General features: G+C 36.8%; 1 protein-coding gene across 5 annotated transcripts in view; it reads left to right on the top strand.

The window, feature by feature from the left end:
- DENND2C (DENN domain containing 2C) overlaps positions 1-23,905 on the top strand; it is an 87,202-nt gene that overhangs the window by 13,803 nt on the left and 49,494 nt on the right. Inside the window, exon 1 of one of the 5 annotated variants that reach the window (XM_065906552.1) lies at positions 17,090-17,336. The exons of 3 other annotated variants lie outside the window; for them this stretch is intronic. The gene's annotated coding sequence lies outside the window, so the exon portion shown is untranslated. Of the gene's footprint in view, positions 1-17,089; positions 17,337-21,034; positions 21,115-23,905 lie in introns of those variants that run through there. One more of the 5 variants, XM_065906562.1, reaches the window with a different exon arrangement.

Here is a 23,905-nt window from a genome sequence, read left to right on the forward strand (position 1 = left end):
TCGCTCAGTCGTGTCCGACTCTTTGCGACCCCACGGACTGTACCCCCAGGCTCCTCTGTCCATGGGGATTCTCCAGGCAAGAACACTGGAGTGGGTTGTCATGCCCTTCTCCAGGGGATCTGCCCAACCCAGGATCGATCCCAGGTCTCCTGCGTTGCAGGTGGATTCTTTACCAGCTGAGCTACCAGGGAAGCCTGGTTTGGGTCTTAAGCATACACAAATCTTATCTTTTTTCCAGTTCCATAAGAACGGTCATCTTTCTCAAACTCCTGACACCTCTTTCTTCCATGTGACTTAACTTTCCCTTCCCTCTTCCTTGTATTTATTATATCCTTCATTAATTGTTTGCTACAGTTTTAAAATACATAGTTCCCCCCCAACTTTAAAGCATTGTATTTATTTATTTTTATTGGAATATAATTGCTTTACAATGTTGTGTTAATTTCTGCTGTACAGTGAAATGAATCAGTTATACGTATATGTGTATCCCCTCCCTCGGGGACCTCTCTCCCATCCCCACCCCATCCTGCTCATTTAGGTCATCACAGAGCTCTGAGCTGAGCTCCCTGTGCTATCCAGGAGGTTCCCACTGTCTGTCTTACACATGATAGTGTATGTCTGTCAATCCTAATCTCCCAGTTCGCTCCAGCCTCCCCCTCCCTCTCTTGTGTCCATGTGTCCATTTCTCTATGTCTGCATCTCTGTTTCTGCCCTGGAAGTAGGGTTGTCTGTACTGTTTTTTCCAGATCCCACCTATAAAAGCACTGTATTTAAAATTGCTTCTCTTTTTTGACCTTACTCTTCTTCTCATTGACTTTACAATAAATGTTGTGTTCATACTTGATCCCTTTTCTCCCTAATTTTCTCCCTAAACTTTAGCTGTTATCTGTCCTCACTGCCCTTTTGGCATTTATTTAATGTCCTGTTACCAGATACAAGGATGCTTTCTTAGTCTTTATTCCCCTTAACTTTCTTTTCTTTGTAGGACCTTTTCCTTTAATGATTATCCATGATTTGTATTTTCCTTGTTCTGTTACCACTCATTGCTCTTTTTTCCACCCCTTATCTGATTCTCCCTTTTCTTTTCATCTGTGGTCCCTAATTATGTTTAATGTTCTCAAAGGTTTAGTCGCTAATTCTTTGCCTTTTAAAAACTCTCTGCTTATGTAATGTATATGTAAGTAACTGTATGTCTTCTTGGTATTTTTTCCCCAAGATGTCTATTTTTAACTTTCTTTACTTTCCTTAACCCTTTGACTTTTCTCTCACTTTATTCTCAGCAAATAATTGGACATTATTATTTCAAAGAGAAAATAGAATCCATTGGGGGCATGTTAATAAGCATACAGACCCCAAACTTGTAAATGTACCTGCATCCTTACCCTTCTTTCCTAATTACCTTCTGTCCCAGTGGAAGAGCTGTCCCTCTTCCTGTCAGATGCTGATTCCTCCGGTTTCGTTTGGAGGTCTGAGCCTTCTCTCCCATTTGGGGTTTACTCTCTACCTTTATTTCTTCTCTCTTTTCTACCAACTCCTTCCCACCAGTGTTTAAACAAGCATTTTAAGAAAGGTATTTTCTTTCTTAAAAAAAAAAAAAAAAAAAAAAAAAAACAAACTTCCCTGGACCCCACGTTCCTGTCTAGCTACTACTCTGACGTCCACTTGCCTACCTGGATGACCTCTTTGGAAGGGTTTTCTACAGGCGCTGTTTCCATTTGTTCTTTCCCATCAGCTTCTCAGTTCACTGTGCTCTTCCTTCAGTCTCTTCCATGCCCCTGAACCTGCTCTTGCCAATGTCCTAAGGACCAGTAGACACTCAAGGCTTTACCTTATTTAACTTCTGATGGCACATCAGCCACTGTTGACCTTTCTTTTCTGTTTGAAAGGTTTTCTTCCTTTGGCTCCCATGATTCCACATACCCCATGTATTTTTCTCCCTTCTGTTATCTATTTTTATGACTTAAATGACTATCTATGATAGAAGAGGTCTGACCCTGAATGTTCTAGAACTGACCTGTTTTGGATTAGTAATGTTTTTGGAGTTTATAAAGCCTAACTCTTAACAGAGCATAGTGATCTATGAAAGTCATTTTAAAAGTAAAATATATATAATTATTTAGTAATAAAGGATTTGTGACATGATATGGTAAGAAACGAATTTATTTTTAAAAACTTAAATATTGTTCTTTCTATTTTATTTCCCGCAATGTCTTTTATGAAGTGGGTGCTCAGAACAGAGCAAGTGCTATATGAGTAATTTATATTTATTTTTTAAAATTAGACAAGCCAAAAGAAAATGCAGCCATAGTTCTAATACCCAGAGATAATCACAGTTAACATTTTGGTATATATACATATTTACTTTTAAATTTTATTTATTTATACATAGAGTTTCTTTTTTTGGCCACAACACATGGCTTGTGGAATCTTAGTTCCCCCACCCAGAATTGAACCCAAAGCCTCTGCATTGAAAGTGTGGAGTTCAAACCACTGGACTGCCAGGAAATTTTTAATTAACTTATGCTATACAATGTTTTGTAACATTCTTCTTTTACTATGAACATGTTATGACTTCATAATATTTCATTAGAGATCTCTTCAAGAAAATTAGAGATATCAAGGAAACATTTCATGCAAAGATGGGTTCAATAAAGGACAGAAATGGTATGGATCTAACAGAAGCAGAAGATATTAAGAAGAGGTGGCAGAAAAATACACAGAAGAACTGTACAAAAAAGATCTTCAGATCTTCACGACCCAGATAATCACGATGGTGTGATCACTCACCTAGAGCCAAACATCCTGGAATGTGAAGTCACGTGGGCCTTAGGAAGCATCACTACAAACAAAGCTAGTGGAGGTGATGGAATTCCAGTTGAGCTATTTCAAATCCTGAAAGATGATGCTGTGAAAGTGCTGCACTCAATATGCCAGCAAATTTGGGAAAACTCAGCAGTGGCCACAGGACTGGAAAAGGTCAGTTTTCATTCCAATCCCAAAGAAAGGCAATGCCAAAGAATGCTCAAACTGCCACACAATTGCACTCATCTCACACGCTAGTAAAGTAATGCTCAAAATTCTCCAAGCCAGGCTTCAGCAATATGTGACCCATGAACTTCCAGATGTTCAAACTGGCTTTAGAAAGGGCAGAGGAACCAGAGATCAAATTGCCAACATTCACTGGATCATCGAAAAACCAAGAGAGTTCCAGAAAAACATCCATTTCTGCTTTATTGACTATGCCAAAACCTTTGACTGTGAGGATCACAACAAACTGGAAGATTCTTCAAGAGATGGGAATACCAGACCACCTGACTTGCCCCGAGAAATCTGTATGCCAGTCAGGAAGCAACAGTTAGAACTGGGCATGGAACAGCAGACTGGTTTCAAATAGGAAAAGGAGTACGTCAAGGCTGTATATTGTCACCCTGCTTATTTAACTTATATTCATGGTACATCATGAGAAACGCTGAGTTGGAGGAAGCACAAGCTGGAATCAAGATTGCCAGGAGAAATATCAGTGACCTCAGATATGCAGATGACACCACCCTTATGGCACAAAGTGAAGAGGAACTAAAAAACCTCTTGATGAAAGTGAAAGAGGAGAGTGAAAAAGCTGGTTTAAAGCTCAACATTCAGAAAACTGAGATCATGGCATCCAGTCCCATCATTTCATGGCAGATAGATAGAGAAACAGTGAAACAGTGGCTGACTTAATTTTTTGGGGGTGCAAAACCACTTCATATGGTGACTGCAGCCATGAAATTAAAAGATGCTTACTCCTTGGAAGGAAAGTTATGACCAACCTAGACAGCATATTAAAGGGCAGAGACGTTACTTTGCCAACAAAGGTCTGTCTAGTTAAGGGTATGGTTTTTCCAGTAGTCATGTATGGATGTGAGAGTTGGACTATAAAGAAAGCTGAACACCAAAGAGTTGATGCTTTTGAACTGTGGTGTTGGAGAAGACTCTTGAGAGTCCCTTGGATAGCAAGGAGATCCAGCCAGTCCATCCTTAAGGACATCAGTCCTGAGTGTTCATTGAAAGGACTGATGTTGAAGCTGAAACTCCAATACTTTGGCCTCCTGATGCAAAGAGCTAAGTTATTTGAAAAGACCCTGATGCTGGGAAAGATTGAAGGCAGGAAAAGAAGGGAATGACAAAGGATGAGATGGTTGGATGGTATCACCGACCCAATGGACCTGAGTTTGGGTAAACTCCGGGAGTTGGTGATGGACAGGGAGGCCTGGCATGCTGCTGTCCATGGGGTCGCAAAGAGTTGGACACAACTGAGCAACTGAACTGAACTGCACTGATGGATTTCTCATAATACGTTTAAGTCCCCTACTGGAAATAGAAATTATTTTAAATTGTACAGTATTCTAAATCTCGTCGTGTGTGGGTGTGTGTGTGTGTGTGTGTGTGTGTGTGTGTGTGTGTGTGTACATATGTATATATATAAAGGTATATCTAGAATGCAGTTTATTTGACCATTCAGATAGGTCCTGTTTTAAAATTAAAAACAACAACAAGAAATACATAACCTTAGTTAAAAAAAAAAAAAGGTCAAACACTGAGAAAAGCTATAAAATGAAAAATAAAAAACTTTCTCCCCTACTCCCAAGTTCTTGTCACTGGTCCCACTATTGTCAGTTTCTTCCATATCCACTTTAATTCAATAAGCAGGATTTATAAAATTCAGTCCTGTAAAACATTGAGTCATGTTATTACGAGGATAATCAAAAACAATATTTTTAAAAATATGGTCTGATTGTGTAAAAAACACCAATGTGAAGATAATGGAACTTCTGTTGACACAATCAGCCATATACAGAAGTGAGAATATCCAGATGATCATAGAATGATCACTTCCTAACCACCTTCTTCCTCCATTTTGTGGAAGATAAAAGATCTATCTCACCCACCCCCAGTTTAGAAAAGGGGACTCCACAGGGTAGAGGTCAGCTGTGTAACATCCAAACTCACATTATTGCAAGGTATGTGTGTGAGTGGGTATGTATAGATATATGTGTATCCTTTTTTAAGTTCTATAGAAAAGGAACCATAATTGAGAAATGTTTTTCTCCACTGTTTTGAGGATATCTTTCCATATCTGCACACAAATCTCTACCTTATTCTTTTAATACTTGTGTAGTAGTTAATCAGGGTGTCCTATGTAATTGAGCAGTTTGTGTATTACATGTAGACACCCAGGTGAAGGGTTGAAGGTCCACTTGTCAGTACTCTTGACTAGCTGCCCCTTCCCACAAGGGTCCTGTCTTCGCCCTGCTCTGGCTCTGACGGCCCACACCATGCCACCCATCAGGCTGGTAGCTCCTTGTTCTGCTCCATCACTGACATTTCACAGAGGCTGCCCCTTTGTGGAGTCCCCACTTTACCCTTTGTGAGTCCTGGCAGCCCACACTCACAGCCCTGCTGCGCAGATGCTTTTCCTGCTCCTGCTCCAGTGCTTTGGTGACCTGTCCTGCCATTGTGGCTCCGTGGCATCAGGCCGGGAGGCCTCCCTCACTCTGTTCCACTTCATGACTCTCAGCTAAATTGTTCAGGAAGACCGGGAAGAGCTGGTGATAATTTTTTATCTTAGTAATAACTTCATTTCTAAATGATATTGTTGGGCTTGAGGGTTAATTTATTGCAGAGTTAATACTTTTATGTGTCTTAAATGGTAATTTGAAGAATAGCAGTTATATTTAATAACCATGTGAATGCAGTTTTACCCAATGAATGTATAATTTGGGAATGTGATTTGAAAATCTGAGAGATTTGTTTCCTTGCTTTTTAAAAAGCTTTAGTATAAAATGGAAATTTGCATTGTACAGTGGATATGAATGTATGCTTTTAGGAGAACTTGTTATATTTCAGTTTTAAACCTTGAAAAGTACATCTTTTTATACAACCCTAAAAAGAAAAGCAGGATACAATTATATATATACTATAATTGCATCTATATAAAAATATGAAATAAAACAGGAAGGAGATATACCAAAATATACCAGCGATTATGCTAGATGTGGTAGGCTTATAGATATTTCCCCCCTGTTTTCTATATCTTCAAAATTGCTGAAAAGTAGCAGTATTACTTTATGACTTTTAAAATCCCTTTTTGAAAAATTGCTTCTTCTTAGTTTCTTTTTAGTTTTTAGAAATTATTTCAACCTTTGAACACTCTAGGAAGTGAGAATTTTGCTTTTATTTTCTAATGTCTTACTGAGAACCAAGTTTGAGTTTATGATTTAAAAACTAGGTTATTTTAAGTATTTACAAAGGTGAAAAGATCTGGGACAGTGATTTCTTACATTAAGATTTTTTAAAGAATAATTAGGTCAAACAGGTTAAGATAAAACTTAATTTAGAAGATATACAGATGGTCAACAAGCACATGATAAGATTTTTAATATCACTAGTCATAAGGGAAATGGAGGTCAAAACCACAATGAGATACCACCTCATATCTGTTAGAATGACTGTTATCAAAAAGATAAGCAATAACAAGTGTTGGCAAGGATGTAGAAAAAAGGGAACCCTTGTGCACTGTTGGTAATAATGTAAATAATGTAAAATAATGTAAATAATGTAAGTTGGTAAAAAAATGTGCAACCTCTATGAAAAATAGTGTGGAGGACTCTCAAAAATTAAAAATAAAACCACCATGTAATCTAGCAATACCACTTCTGGGTATTTTTCTGAAGAAAATGAAAACACTGATTCGAAAAGATATCTTCACCCGCATGTTCATTGCTGCATTGTGTGCAATAATGAAGATATGGAAACAACCAAAGTGTTCATTGATAGATGAATGGGTAAATAAGATGTGGTATATACATATACAGTGTAATATTACTTAGTCATTAATTTTAAAAAGAATGAATTCTGCCATTTGCAACATCGATAGATCTTGAGGGTGTACTAAGTGAAGTAAGTCGGACAGAGAAAGAAAAATACTGTGTGATCTCGTTGATATGTGGAATCTAACAGACAAATAATCAAAACCCAAGCTTGTAGATACAGAGAACAGATTAGTGGTTAGGCGGGGTGGGGATGGTGGGCAAAATGGGTGAAGGGATCAAAGGTACTTACAAATTACAGGTATAAAAAAAAAGTGGTGGGAAGGTAATGTACAGCATGAAGACTATAGTTAATAATATGATTGCATATTTGAAAGTAGCTAAAAGTTCTCATAACAAGGAAAGATTTCTTAAAATTTTGTAACTATGTATGTGGGTGGATGTTAACTAGACTTATTGTAGTGATCTTTTCACAATGATAGACATCACAAACCACTGTGTTATGCACCTGAAACTAATGTTACATGTCAATTATACTGCAATAAAAAAGAAGATAAACTTCGTTTAATTATGCAGATAGTTACTAACATTGCATTGATTAAATGAATTAATGAATTTGCATTAATTAATGAAATTCTATAGTTTCATGCTCTTACAGTTAATTTTACGTCTATTTTTCCACATGTGGCATTTTGTAAAACTTCCTATTCTATTGAAATATTTAACTGTGGTATAGCTAAACAGTTTTTAAAATTTAACTCTGAGCCAGTTCTTTTGTTACCCACCCCCAGGCAGGTTTGGTACTTGTCCCATCCCTCCTACTTCAGGATACATGTTAAAGCACTCTCAGTGGTTATCTGGAGGTTTCAGTTCCTTGGCTTGAGGTGGGCAGGAAGTATCTCCCCCTTTTCCCTCAGGAGGCAGAGAAACATACACCACCTGGTTTCTTTAGAAGTCCTCTCTATTGTCCCTTGAAATCCTTATAATTAAAGAAGTGAAGTTCATCTCATATCTTCTTGGCAAGGGTACTGTACTGATGTTAGCAGAGCCAGGTTTTGGCCGCCCTGCTTGTAAGCCTTGCACGTCTCTTTAGAATAGGGAAGTACTTGACTTCTATTGTTTTGATTTTGGCCTTTGAGGCCCCTGCTGAACAGAGAGGACAGGAAGAGTTACATTTGACATCCTGTTATATTAGCTGATACTGTTATGTCTACAAAAGCAAGTAATATATAGTCGTTAAATACACAAGATTTGGAGTAAAGCAGAGCTAAGTTTGTATTACCTTCAGTAATCTTTTAATACTTAACCTGTTCAGTCTTAGCTTCTTCACTGACGAAAGGGACTGTCAAGAGTTTTGAAAATTAAATATAATAATGAAAACAGGTACTAAGCACAGTTCTTGACACATATAGTCACTTAATAAATAATTGATTATCTATATTTAGGGCTTCCCTGGGGGCTCAGATGGTAAAGAATCTGCCTACAGTGTGGTAGACCTGGGCTTGATCCCTGAGTTGGAAAGATCCCCTGGAGGAGGGCATGGCAACCCACTCCAGTGTTCTTGCCTGGAGAATCCCCGTGAACAGAGGAGCCTGGTGGGCTACAGTCCATGGGGTCTCAAAGAGTTGAGTGACTAAGAACAGCATCAATATTTAAAATATTACACTACTATACAAATGTATCTCTTCTGTACCACCTGGATTTTTCCTCTATATTTTCTTATTGAAAATATTTAAACAGTGATAATTATTTAAATATATCAGTTTAAAAATATTTAAACTGATAATTAGGTTCTACTGCAGATCAAAAATATGGAAGAACTAAATTAGACTGAGAGAACTGCTTTGACCTCAGCCATGCAATTAGGTAACATTAAATACTTGCCTGTTAAATTATAGCCTTATGGGAGAGGAACATCGATGTAGATGATGAACCATGTCAGATTATTTAAAAACTATTTTTTAAACTTAGATTATATGTTTTCCAGTTTTTCAAATTCACTTTATAAATTTATTTTTCTTGGATAAATTTAGTTGAATATCTTCAAAACACTGGTATTTAGTAAAATGTTATAGGTTAACTGCATTACACTAGTCTTTTATTCAATATAATTGTTATTTTTCAGTTCAAGGATGTGATTTAATCCATTTACTAATTAGCATATATAACACTGGTTCTACAACAAGAAAATTAGTTTTTCTGTAAATCCTGATACAGTCTTGGCTAACCTGGTGTCTCAGTGGTAAAGAACCTGCCTGCCAATGCAAGAGATGTGGGTTCAATCCCTGGAGAAGGAAATGGCAACCCACTGCAGTATTCTTGCCTGGGAAATCCCATGGACAGAGAAGCCTGGTGGGCTACAGGCCATGGGGTCACAAAGAGTCAGACACGACCTATGGCCTGAACAGCAGCAACAGCAAGAAAACAAAGTCATAGTATAAGAAGCTGGTTTGGGAATCAGTTCTTTTTCAACTTTACTTAAGGTCTGGTTCTCCAGTGGCCCATATAGCCTTTTGGGACCAGTACATTTCTGGATAGGGCCTAATTTGCAGTCACCATACCTTGATTGTCTCTAAACTAGATTACTAACTGGAGCACTAGATTAAGGTCCAGCTGCAATGGAAGTATAGCTACTGTTGTGATTTCTAACCTCCTTGATGTTTAGTTCTCCCAATCACGTTCATCTTTTCTTCTGCCTGTAGTGTTTTAATATATCTCCCCTATTATAGACTTTCTTTATGTTTTACTGTCATTCAGGAAAGCCTGAAACCTATCCAGATGTACATGACCTCTGTGGGCATATACACCTTTCAAAAAAATAGTTCTTGGTGACTGTAGTTAACAATGCTGTTACAAGAGAGTAGATCTTAGATGGTCTCACTAAAAAAGAAAAAAAAAAAAGAGGTTATGTGAGGTGATGACTATGTTAACCAAACTTACTATGCTGATCATTTCACAGTATATATATGTGTGTATATATACTATGTATGTATCAAGTCATCATGTTGTACACCTTAAACTTATACAATGTTTTATGTCAGTTATATGTCAATAAACCTGAGGGGGTGGGAAACAGTTATTGCTTCTTCTCACTGTTCTTACTTGATTTTCAAAGGGAAAAGTGTTTATATTGTCTTTTCATAGAGTTTGGAGCCACCTGGTTACTTTAGCAGACCCCTAAATATTCTCAGGTTCCTTTTTAAAATGGTGAGCATTAAAGCTAATGCATATAGAAGTTGGAATATCTTAGTCTATACTCAAGGTCTCTTGGGGGCGTGTAAGATGATGTGAAAAGGATGTGAAAAGAGCATTTGAGTTGTTATTTATATTTGTTTTCACCTTAAAAAGTAGTAAGTTAAAAAAGAAAAATGTAGTAAGTTAGACTTTGTCAAATATTTAATATACAGATTGACACTACTGCGTCCAGTCTTATCAGATTTCATCTAAGGCGTTAATCCCGAGGGGAAAATGGTCATTCCCCAACAAAAAGGACTTGACAGTGACATTCTTACTTGTCTTTTAGCTATTGTTCACTTTTAGTTATTGCAAATAATAATGGTCATATGTGTCCAGTTTATATATGTTTAAGTGGATTTAGGAATTATATTTTAAGTGATAGGGTCATTATAGTCATTGAACATAAGAAGAACATTGGCATGAAGTTGCCAAACTTAAAATGTCACACAATTTTCCTTTACTGTAAGAATTCAGAAATTGTTGGTTTTCTGTGATAAGTCATAATCAGCAAAAAAATTGAATATAAGCACATTTAATGTCTTCCTAAAGACAAAAGTTAATAATCACTGAGAAATCAATTGTTTTCTAAAGAAACTCATGAAATTTGGAGAGTGAATTTTGATCATTGATCATCCCATTGCTATTTATTGTTGCCCAAGACAAAGTGTGTGTGTCATCTGTAAAACTTCCATATCTGCACACTTAGGATGCTTGGAAACAATTTTCTAGTCTGTTTTGAAATCTTTCAAAGTAATCTCAGGGGATTTTTAATCAGTTTCTTAAAAATTTAAATAGTATAATACTCTCCAATTAGTTTGCAAGTATAGTTGACAAACATTGGCTAAGATGGAGGTTACTAATCAGATTTCAATAAAAATCCTTGCTTAATTGGTGAATGAAATTGACCGATGAGTATTTTGATTCTGTCTGTGAAGTTCTTCTTTCATTGACTCTATGTATTGTGGGGAGTTAATCGTATTCAATTACTGTTTATATAATTTATGTTAGTCAGATCAGGCTGCCATAACAGAGTACCACAGGTTGAATGGCTTAAACAGCAAAAATTTATCTTCTCACACTTTTGGAGGCTAGAAGTCTGAGATTAAGGTGTTGGTATAGATGGTTTCTTCTGAAGCCTCTCTCTTTGGCTTTAAATCAGTAAATGACTGCCTTTTCCCTGTGTCTTCACAGTGTCTTCTGCTGTCTGTGACCACATTTTCTTTGCTTATAAAGACACCAGTCATATTGGATTAAGGCCCACCCTAGTGACTTCATTTTAAATTTACTACCTTTTTAAAGGCTCTCTTTCCAAATATAGTCATATTCTGAGGTATTAGTGATTGGGATATCAGCATGTGAATTTGGACATAATTCAGCTCATATACCCTTAGAACCAGGAATTGAAATAAACTGAATTTAGAACTAGATCTTTGGATTGCTGTTTCAAGGCAAAATCATCATGTTTAATCACATTGCTTTTACTAATATTTGTAATTAATCATATTTTAGTGAGTGATATGGTTATTTTACCCTCCTTTTACATATTTAATTTTTAAGAAAACTATAATAACATGATTTTTAAAATACCTCATGCTTTTAAAGTTTTAATTTTTATGTTTATAATATGCATGCTGTGATTATAGTTGTGTATGTCTATAATTTATAAAATAAATCATTCTTTCTTGTTCATAGGGGTTTAGAATTGAAATTTAGAGACTCCGTCTTAGATATTGCCCCCCCTTTAAAATGTCTTATCATGCAAGTAATATGTTACATGGTATTAATAATAGCAAGGGTTTTGGGGTTCAAATTCTGCTTTTCCTACTTAGAGTAACATACACCGTGTTGTGCTTAGTCGCTCATTCATGTCTGACTCTGTGGGCACATGGACAGTAGCCCACCAGGCTTGTCTGTCCGTGGGGATTCTCCAGGGAAGAAAACTGGATTGGATTGCCATGCCCTCCTCCAGAGGATCTTCCCAACCCAGGGATTGAACCCAGGTCTCCCACAATGCGGGCAGATTCTTTACCATCTGAGCCACCAGGGAAACCCAAGAATACCGGAATGGGTAGCCTATCCCTTCTCCAGGGGATATTCCTGACCCAGGAATCAAACTGGGGTCTCCTGTATTGCAGGCAGATGCTTTACCAGCTGAGCTACCAGAGAAGCCCCTATAATAACATATGTGAGCTTAAAAAGTTGTCTAATTTTCTAAGCCTCAGTTTCCTCATCTAGAAAATGAAGATATCTTCCTCTAAGTATTATTGTAAGGATTAAATGAGATTATACATGTAGTCCTGGCAAATAGGAAATATACAAAAAAGTCTTTATTGTGATGCTTATAAGTAAGTTGTTTTGGTATTATTCATTTATCTTTAAGAGCTTCCCTGGTGGCTCAGCAGTAGAGAATCTGCTTGCAGTGCAGGAACTGCAGGAGACATGGATTCAATCCCTGGGTGGGGAAGACCCCCTGGAAAGGGCATGGCAACACACTTTAGCGTCTTGCTGGAGAATCCCATGGACAGGGAAGCTGGCAGGCTACAGTCCAGAGGGTTGCAAAGAGTCGGACACAACTGAATCGACTTAGCACGTATGCACATTTATCTTCAAAGTATTCGAAGATGTTTTCGTATTCAATGAATGGAGCAACTTCAAATCATTAGAGGCCCTTAAAGTAATAGGCACTGCTAATTTTTATAAACCTTTCCTTATTATATATTCTTATAGTCAGGATATAGTCATTCATTTAACAAATATTTACCAAGGGGTTACTGTCTGGTGCATAGTCTTCTAGGTGCTGAAATATAGTAGTGAAAAAGCTTATGTTCCAATAGGGGAGACAAACAAGTAAACAAATAACAGAATTTCAGTTAAGCGATAAGCTGTATGGAGAAACTATAGCAGGGTGAAGGCATAGAGAAATATGGGTAAGATGGATATGGACTATGAAAACTGAGTAAAAATTGAAAAATGAGAGAGGGAGAAATGACAGTGACATGGATTCATGTGATAGCAGTGAAGATGGTAAATGGTTAGAGTTACAGATATGTTTGAAGGAGGAGCCAATAAGAGTTACCATTTGTCCTAGTAAGTTTGGGCTGCTGTATAGCAAAATTTCCGTAGACTGGGTGGCTTGAACAACAAAATTTTAGTTCTCACATTTCGGGAGGCTTGGAATTCCAAGATCAAGATGCCATCCAATCTAGTTCCTGGTGAGGGTCCTCTTCCTGGTTTGCAGATGGCTGTCTTCTCATTGAAACCTCCTGGAGTGGAGAGAGAGATCGTCTTTATTGTGTCTCCTTTTGCAAAGACGCTAATCTCATTCATGAGGACTTCAACCTCATAATTACCTCCCAAAGTCCCACCTCCAAATACCATCATAATGGGAGTTAGTGCTTCAACATATGAATTTGAAAAGTCAAAGTGCTCAGTCGTGTCCTACTCTTTGTGACCCCATGGACTATACAGTCCATGGAATCCTCCAGGCCACGTTGCTGGAGTGGGTAGCCTTTCCCTTCTCCAGGGGGTCTTTCCAACTCAAGGACTGAACCCAGGTCTCCTCCATTGCAGGCAGATTCTTTACCAGCTGAGTCAGAGGGAAGCCCAAGGATACTTGAGTGGGTAGCCCATCCCTTCTCCAGGGATCTTCCCCACCCAGGAATGGAACCCAGGTCTCCTGCATTGGAGGTGGATTCTTTACCAACTGAGCTATCAGGGAAGCCCTGTGAATTTTGGGGAAACATGAACATTCATCATTTGGGTTAGTTATAGGGATAACCCCTAAGGTCACACAGCTGTAGCAAGTAAAACCTCCAATAGTACCCAGTAAAATCAGTGAACACCAAAGAAGAATTATAATCATTTGGATATTTTTTGAGTAATGTGGATAACCAACTATATAACACTATCCCAAAGTTAATATTATTCTAAGTCTTTGACTTGTGCCTCAGAATTCTGAATATAATCTGCATCAAATCAACTATCAGTTTTTATTCTTTCAGTTTAGAAAAATCTCAAAAATTCCCATGACAGATGTTTCAACAGAGTTTATAGAATTGTTAAAATTCAGTTTTTTTGAAGAATCATGTTTCTTGCTTTGTAGTTAGGCAGAATAACTACTGGAGATGTTTATGTTGTCTATTATTAGTAATGTTGGGGTTTTTTACATTTCTTTGCTATTTTGGGAATCATTTTTAGTTACCTATAAGGCTGTTTCCTCTGATAGGAGTGAGATAAAAGGCTGATATCCCCTCCCCCCAAAAAAGGCTGATATCCTGTATGTGCTTGCTTTGAAGATTTGTTTTTCAAGAAACAGCAAAATGGTAAAAGTTTTGAAAGGCAGAAGCCAGTCTGACACTTAATTTTTTTCCTTTGTTGCTTTATTCCTTTATCATTTGCTTTAAAGTATTTTTTGCTAAATTTAGTGACAAATTTTAGGCAAGTTTTTTTCCTGTGGGTTTTACTAAAAATTTATCTTGAGGCTTTACAGATTAAATACTATATTAATATTTAATTAAATATACTTAATAGAAATTTAAAAAAAGCAAATACCATATGCAGTTCAAATTCCTACCCATCCTCCTGAGCAGGTTTTATGATGCTCAGTTTTCTCTGATGCATGTCTTAACATCCTCTGCTGTAACAAGTACAAGAGTGACTTTTTGAGATTAAAGACATTAGGTCTTTCAAGACAGCATTGCAGGGGCTTCTCTGGTGATCCAGCGGTTAATAATTTGCCTGCCAGTGCAGGGGACATCGGTGTGACCCCTGGTCCAGGAAGATCCCACATGCCATGAGGCAACTAAGCTTGTCCACCACAACTGCTGAGCCCACGTGCCATAAATAATCTTTTTTTAAAAAAAGGGCAGCATTGCAGAAGCATTTGCTCCTCTTGGCTGTTAATGCTATCTCTCTTTTCATTTTCATCCCTGAGTTTCCTTTTTTCCCTAAATATACCCAGGAAGAATGACTCCAGAATATTAAGATTCTTGAGGTCATGGAGCAGTATGAAGAAGTATTTGTTGTAAGGAGTATTCAATATTGGGAAACAATTACAGAATACTGTTAAGTGTAATGGGAGAGCACAGAAAGAGGGATTAACTCTGGGTAAAGGGCTAAGGAAGATCTCACAGGAAGTTTTGAACTGGTCTTGAAAGTTTATGGTATGTTCATGAAGTAATTAATAGTTAACTATTACTTACTGAGCAGTTACTAAGTGCCAGGAACTGTTTTAAACATTTACATTATCTCATATTTAATCCCCACAAGAACCTTACAGAACAAATAAATACTTCTGTCTTTTGGGGCAGAGAGTGCTAAGATAACATCAGTTACTTAACCTCTGTCAGTTACTTAACCTCTTTGTGCCTTGTTTCTTCCTCTGAAAAATGAGAAAAACAATACTACTAACCTACTTATGCCTTGTCACAAGAATTAAATGAATTAATACTGGTAAAGCAAATAGAACTATGCCTGGCTCATAGTAAGTGCCCACTTTGCTATTACCTATAATCATTATGATTGTTCTATAGATGAGGAAGCAGGCTTAGAAGAATTAGATCTAGGAGAGTGATAGAGCATAAATTAAGGTGGTTGTAATGGTGATAAAAATGAAGAGAGGTGGAGGGAAAAAAAAGAAGAGAAGCATTCAGGAGGTTAGGTTGGCGAGGCTCTGTACTGATTCCCATACACATACAATATTTAAGTAAGTTGTGACAGTAATGTCATAGGCATTATTGCATACTTTGTGCAAGATACTTTATATTAATATATTATTTCATTTTATCCTTCCAATAACTGATGGTAAGTCTTATTCCTTTGTTATAGATTAAGGCTGGATTGGTTAAGAGTACAAGGCCATACCACAGAGTAAATTGTAGAGAATTTTAATCCAGATGTCTTCCTCCAAAGCCTGCTCTCTTTGTACCATAAGCCATGATGCTGCCCACATAAATTAACTATTGGAGTCTCCATATACGTTTATGACATTTCTGTGGTTTATTTCATTGATTGCTGAGTTAAAAGCTATTTATTCTCTTCCCCAGGAATAGCTTTCCTACATTGAGAGAATATGCTTGGCTCTTTCTCCCGTGCTTAAAAAAGAGATTTTGAAAAGATTTTTATTAAGGAAGCAAAATATAAAAAGAGCATATTTTCTCTCCAGAATCTTTCTTTGCACTCTTAACCTAATAATAGGAATCAGTAACAACAAATTGAATTACAATACATCGGTCCAGAAACTGGATTTAATTAAAAATTCAAAGACTTTATTATTAAAATATCTGAATGTGTTTTGGTCTTCTCTAACAGCAGTTGCCTATTATGATAATTTTGAGTTTTATATATTTTTACAGGGGCTTATTTTGTTCTGTGTGATACGTAAAAGCCTTTGGGTTTCTGAAAAGTTTGAATACATGAAGTTGATCTAGGACTAGACTGTTTTTTTTGCACATTGGTGTCCTAATATCCTTTTTCTAAACTGTGCTTTATTCTGAGGCAGACTTCAATGTCTCTAGAGAAGAAACTTTCCAAAAACATGATAAACACATTTGTAAACTATTAAGAACACACATACATCTGAAACAAACATATCTGAAGTGATATTTTTCCTTATTTACATGCAGTGTGTTCTGATTTTTTCTATTTCAGACTATTCTGTTTCATTAAAAACATTTTATGACTTTCTCTTCTAATTAGGTTTAGAAGGACTCAGAAAACATTTGCTGCCATAGTAGCAAGAAAATCTTGGACAAAATAAAAATCACATATTTCTCTGGGGCTTCCCTGGTGACTCAGATGGTAAAGAATCTGCCTGCAATGCAAGAGACCTGGGTTCAACTGCTGAGTTGGGAACATCCCCTGAGAAGGGAATGGCTATCCACTCCAGTATTCTTGCCTGGAGAATTCCGTGGACAGAGGAGCCTGGTGGGCTGCAGTCCATGGGGTTGTGAAGAGTTGGACATGACTGAGTGGCTAACACAGATAGAGAAGTGCATAAAGAAATTCAGTGAACTGAATTCCAAAATGAATTGTTTATAAGTGAGTAGAAAGCCACAGCAACTTTCATACTTGGGGACAAGCATGTGGTTTGGATATTGGAACCCTGACACAGATGGTGAGGCTTTACAAAGTCAAGGGGAGATCTGCCGAGCCTTAGTTAACGTATGGACTTTTGGAATTAGAATGTGGATTGGAATTTGGAAGAACCCCAAATGCAACAATAAACCAGTTGGCCCAACACTTATCTGCTGTGTCTGCCATCTTCATATTTTTACTAAGAAAGCAGCATCACAGGTGAGTGTGGGAGGCATAGAGAAAGTGTGCATTGATGCTCTGCCAGAGTTGAGTCCAAAGGGGGGGGAAAGGCAGATAGAAAACACTAACTCAAAATCTGAGAATCTCTGCAGACCTCAAACAAGATAAATATAACTGAAACAACACTTGGGCCAAATTGCTGAAAAGCAAAGATAAAGAGTAAATCTGAAAAGAAGTTAGGAAAAAATAGCTATATTATGCAGGGAAATTGACGTAAGAATGGCTGCAAAATTCTCATTCTGTAGAAACAATGCTGACTGCAAATCAGAAGAATGATAACTAAAGAAAAATACTATCAATCTAGAATTCTGTATCCAGCAAAATTATCCTTCTAAAAAATGAAGGTGAAATAAAGTTATTTTAGATTAATAAAAGAGGAGGAAATTTGTTCACCACAGAACTGAACTACAAGAAATATTAAAGAAAGTACACAAAGATCAGTGGTAAATCAGAATTTACAGATGAGAAAACTGAAGCCCCAAAAGGTAAAGTCACACAGCTAAGGTCACACAGCCAATTAAGTTACAGGGTTAGGACTGTACTCCATTTCTTCTGATTTCTACAAACTCTTTGCTTGGGGAACAGTGTAATATACTGAGTGGGAAAAGCAAATGACGTTGGGGTAGGCACATTCAGGTCTGAATCCTAGCTCCTCCAGCTGTTGAAACCTTGGACTGTTGAGAAAATCGCTCATCTCTACTTTTCAAATGGAGAATATGCAGAGAGCAATTAATATCTACTTCGTTTGGCTGAGAGGAGCACTATAATTGTTAAAGGACCTTGTATGCTGTAGGCATAAAATGAATCGTAATCTCTTCACCTCTTTGTAATATGATTACATTTTGAAAAATCAGTAGAGGTTATTTTTGGGTGGGGGTGGGAATCGTCTTTCTCAGAGATTTTATCTTTAGTCTTTTCTCTTCTGAAATAAGCCACCCTTATGACATCAGTAGTGATTCTGTTTTCATTTGACTGTGTTCCTTCTAGTGTCTGAGTAGTTAGAATCTTTTTGGCATCCATTTTCTTCAGATAGCAGTAGTCATTCTGGCGTTACACCTGAAACTGGTATTTAAAAAATAGGCATCTACACCTAAGCCCCCTTCTTTCTTCGAACAAAGGAATAGCTAAAAGCTTAATGGAAGTTTTGCAGTGAATAGCGTAGTATTATTGAGAGCTAAATGCATTTATGAGAAAGAAAAGTCAGATTATATAAGTGTTTAAGAATACAGTTGTATGACAACTCATTTTAGATTTCCTGACCAGTCTGTTGTTCAGAGAAAAGTAATACTGATCCTACAGAATTTAGGCTTGAATACAAAGAGTGGTTTTTGTTTATAGTTATTAACATATCTTATTCAGCATATATTCACTGTTTCCAAAAGGTCTAAGATTCATTACACATATATGGGTCTGCAATTCATTACAAATATGGACCATTATTAAGTAGAGAACTTGCTTTGCATCCAGGCAGCAAGCCTTATGTGAAAATTGAATAGAAGATTATTTTAGTCAAAGTTAAATTGTCCCTAAATTGAAATTCATTGCATTTGGGTTTTGTTTACTTTAGTAACAAATTTAACAGTTTAATTAAAAGATTCCCACTTCATTATTAAGGATAAAGAAGATCAGTAACACCTTTTTTGAGGGGCGTTAACTTCAAAGAGGAGAACTTTTGTTTTTAAATTTGGTATTGGCAGTGTTTTCTCTGAAAGTATTCAGATTCAAGAGGTTAAATCTTGCTGGCTTTTTTTTTTTTTCTTGGAATGGCATACAATTAGAGAGCTCAGTGTCTCTGGCTTTGGCACAGGAAAAACAGGTTGAAATGAACTGACCTGTCAAGTTTTTAATAATAGCTGTGATATAGAAGAAAACCTTGGACTTTGTGACCTGGGCAATTCATTTATCTTCTCTGAGCACAAGTATCCTCACCTACAAAAATGTGTCCAATAATATAATAATCAAGGTTGTTATGAGGAGGAAAGGAGGTAGGCTAACTGAATCTGTTTTTTAACTGAACCACTGTGGAAATTAATTTTGAAGTAAATGACATGTCTTATCTTTTTTGTTGTTTTTTTTTAACTTTTTATTTTGTACTGAGGTATATAGCCAATTAACAGTGCTGTGATAGTTTCAGTGAACAGTGAAGGGACTCAGCCATACACATATATGTATCCATTCTCCCCCAAACTCCCCTCCCATCCAGGCTGCCACATAACATTAAGCAAAATTCTATGTGCTATACAGTAGGTCCTTGGTGGTTATCCATTTTAAATATGGCAGGGTATACATGTCCATCCCAAACTCCCTCTCTCCCTTTGCCCCATCCCTCCCACCAGCAACCATAATTTCGTTCCCTAAGTCTGTGAGTCTCTTTCTGTTTTATAAGTCAGTTCATCTGTATCATTTCTTTTTAGATTCCACGTAGAAGGGATGTCATACATATTTCTGAAGTAAATGACATGTTTTAAATGTCTTAAAAGTCAGGATGATTTTTCTCATTCAAATTAAGGGCAAAAATACATAGGATTTTCAGTGTATTAAATATTTTACCACCAATTAAATATTTCACCTTTTTTTTCACATTTAAAAACTAACTTCACTGAGATAAATTTTCAAACAGTGAAATATACCCATTTTATAACACATATAAGATCAGTAGCTTTGACAGATGTATACAGCTGTGTAACTACTATCCCAATCAAGATGTGTAATATTTTCATCACTCCACAAAGTTCCCTTATATGTCTCTGTGGTTAGTGCTTACCCTCCTGGCCCTAAGCAAGCACTGATTTGCTTTCTTTCGTAATAGATTAGTTTCGCCTGTTCTTGAATTTCATATAAGTGGAATCATACTGTATGGACTCTTTCATTTATGCATAATGCTTTTGAGAGACATCCAAGTTATTGCTCATATCATTAGTTCTTTTTAATTGATGAGTAATATCCTATTGTATGATTATATCACAATTTGTGTATTCACTTCTTAATGACCTTTTTAGTTGTTTCGTTTGGGACTAGCATGAATAAAGCCGCTATGAATATTCATATAAAAGTATTAATATTTGTGTGAACATATATTTTCCTTTCATATGAAATGCCTAAGTGAGATTTTTATAGAGCCTGGTTTTTGGACCCTTTAATCAATAGAGAAGTTGATGAGAGGCCAGATAAGAAATTCGGGCAAGGCTTTAATGGTCCTCAAGCAGCAGCAGGAGGAAACAAAAACAAGTAACAGGTTTCCTTGCTTGTTCCCTGAGGTTGGGGGATGGGTGAGAGAGGGAGCTGGTCGTTTAAATAGGGTGAGGGTGGGGGTGACTTTGGTGGTCTGCCCACCCTCTTGGTGATGCATTATGTAGGGATCATGCCCTGTACCTTGCTTTTGCTCCCAGCACTTTGGATGTGGCAGTTACATATTTGCTCATTTTGTATCTTGTTCCTTATTTAACCCAACTGCTTATGCACACAGTTATTTTTAGTTCCTTATAATTTCTTTGTATTCTGTTGCTCTAGGAGACATTTTTCCAGTCCTAAGGACTGCAGCAGTGTCCCAGGTCCCAGCCCCCAGCCTGTCTGATAATTATCTCATATGGCACTCATTGGGCTTCCCAGGAGGCACAGTGGTAAAGAATCCACCTGCCAGTGCAGGAAATGCAAGAGACATGGATTCGATCCCTGGGTGGGGAAGATCCCCTGGAGTATGAAATGGCAACCCACTCCAGAATTCCTGCCTGGAAAATTCCGTGGATAGAGGAGCCTGGTGAACCACAGTCCATGGGGTCACAAAGAGTCAGACTGGGCAGCTGCGTAGCCACACACACAAGGCAGTCGTGTTTATTAGTAATGTTATAAGCAGCTGCCAGACTGTTTTCCAAATGGTTGTACCATATTACACCAGCAGTGTTAGAGTAACATGAGCTCCAATATTTAGTACCGCAGTTCTTTTTAATTTCAGTGATTCTGATGGGTATGCAGTGGTATCTTGTGTTTTAATTTGCATGTTTTTGATGACTAATGACAGTGTACATTTTTCAGGTGCTTTATTGTACTTACTGGCTACTCCTAAAATCTTTTGTAAAGTGTCTATTCATATCTGACGTACATTTTAATTGAGTGAGTTATCATTCATTTGTTATAGTTTTTATGTAATGAATTTAAATCTTTGTCAGATTATGTATTGTGTATAACACTTCTCACTGTGGTTTGCCATTTCATTTTTAAAACATCTTTTGAAGAGCAGAAGATCTTCATTTTGATTAAGTCCATATAGCAAGTTTTTGCCTTTATGCCTTTTTGTATTCTAAGAAATCTCTTCCCTTCCTAAAGTTAGAGAATTTTTTTTTTTTTCCTGTTTTTTCTTCTGGAAGGTTTATAGGTTTAGCTCTTAGGCTTAGGTTTATGATACAGTAATCCTCCCTTATCTGTGGTTTCAATTTCTGCGATTTCAGTTACACACAGTCAATTGTGGTCCTAAAATACCAAATAGAAAATTCCAGAAATAAACAGTTTATAATTTTAAAACTGCATGCTGTTCTGAGCAGCATGACGAAATCTCCCACCATTTTGCTCTGTCCTTTGGGGAACATGAATAATCCTTTTGTCCAGAGAATCCACACTATTTCTGCTACCCACCCATTACAGGACAAAACAATATATGTAGGGTTTGGTATTATCAGCCATTTCAGCATCCACTGGAATGTACCCTTCATGGATAGGGAGGGGACTCTTGTACATTTCAAGTTAATTTTGGTATATAGTATGGGTAAGGGTTGAGATTCATTTTTTTCCATATGAATATCCATTTGTCGCAGTGCCACTTACTGAAAAGATTACTCCTTTCCAGTTTTGTGGAAATCAATTGTCTGAAATACATGTGGGTCTGTTTCTGGGCTCTGCACTGTTCTATTGATCCATTTATCTCTGCTTTCACTGATACACATAGTCTTGATTACCACAGCTTTATAATGCCTTGAATAACTTTATTATTTTTGAAAATTTTAGGCCATTCTAGGTCATTTAAATTTCCATATATATTTGAAAATCAACTTGTCAGTTTCTACTACAAAGCCTGCTATGAATTTGATTAGGATTGTGTTTTTGAATCTGCAGTTCAATTTTGAGAGAATCAAACATCATAACAAAATGAAAGCTTTTAGTTCAGTAATGTGGTATATCTTTTTAAAATTATTCTTTGATTTTTCTCAGCAGTATCGTACTTTTCAGTGTGTGAGTCTTTTACTCCTAAGTACTTGTCTCCTGTTTTTCATGCTGCTATAAATGTTATTTTAAATTTTATTTTCTAGCACTCTCAGTATCTATAAATACAGTTAAATCTTAAATACTAACCATGTATCCTGAAAAGCAAAATTGAAGTCACTCAGTCATGTCTGACTCTTTGAGACCCCATGGACTGTAGCCTACGAGGCTCCTCTGTCCGTGGGATTTTCCAGGCAAGAGTATTGGAGTGTGTTGTCATTTCCTTCTCCAGGGAATCTTCCCGACCCAGGGATCAAACCCAGGTCCTCCCGCATTATAGGCAGACGCTTTACCGTCTGAGCCACCAGGGAAGTCACCTGAGACCTTGCTAAATTCTCATGAATTCTACTAGCTTGTAATAGTGGATTTCTTGGGATTGACTAAGTATATCATCATGTTGTTTGCCCCAGAAATGTTTTACTTCTTTTCCAAACTTTAAAAAAAATTTTTCTTGCCTTATGGCATTAAGACTTCTCACATAGGGTTGAATAAAAGTGGGGAAAAAAGGCATTGTTGCCTTTTTCCCAGTCTTAAGGGAAAGGTGTTCAGTCTTTTACCACTTAGTATGATATTACCAGTTTTTTTTTTTCATAGATGCCCTTTATTACATTATAGAAATTTGATTACTCATTTTCTAAAGAGTTCTTTTTTTTTCCAATTATGGATGGGTAAGAATTTTTTCAAATGCTTTTTCTACATCTGTTTGTTTTAATTGAGATATAGTTGGTATATAATAATATATTAATTTCAAGTGTGAAACATTCAAAATTTTTATATATTATACTCCATTTATACTTATTATGGAATATTGCCTATATTCTCTGTACTGTACAATATAACCTTGTAGCTTATTTATTTTATACATAGTACTTTATGCCTCCTAATTACCTCCCTTTATTTTGCCCCTCCTTCCATCTCCCTACTGATGTTTTCTCTATCTGTGAGTTTGTTTCTGCTTTGTTAGATTCATTCATTTGTTTCAGTTTTTAGATTCTGCCTGTAAATGATAGCATACAGTATTTGTGTTTCTCTGTTTGACTTATTTCACTAAGCATAATACCCTCCAAGTCCATCCGTGTTGTTACAGATGGCAAATTTTTTCCTTTTTTATGACTGAGTAGTACTCCATTGTGTGTGTGTATGTGTGTGTGTGTGTACACAAGACATCTTCTTTATCCATTCATCTGTTGATAAACACTTAGGTTGTTTCCGTATCACCCTATTATAAGTAGTGCCACTGTGAACATAGGGGTGCATATATCCTTTTTAATTATAACTTTCATCTTTTCCAGATA

The sequence above is a fragment of the Muntiacus reevesi genome, chromosome 1, assembly GCF_963930625.1.
Source record: "Muntiacus reevesi chromosome 1, mMunRee1.1, whole genome shotgun sequence".
Lineage (NCBI taxonomy): Eukaryota > Metazoa > Chordata > Mammalia > Artiodactyla > Cervidae > Muntiacus > Muntiacus reevesi.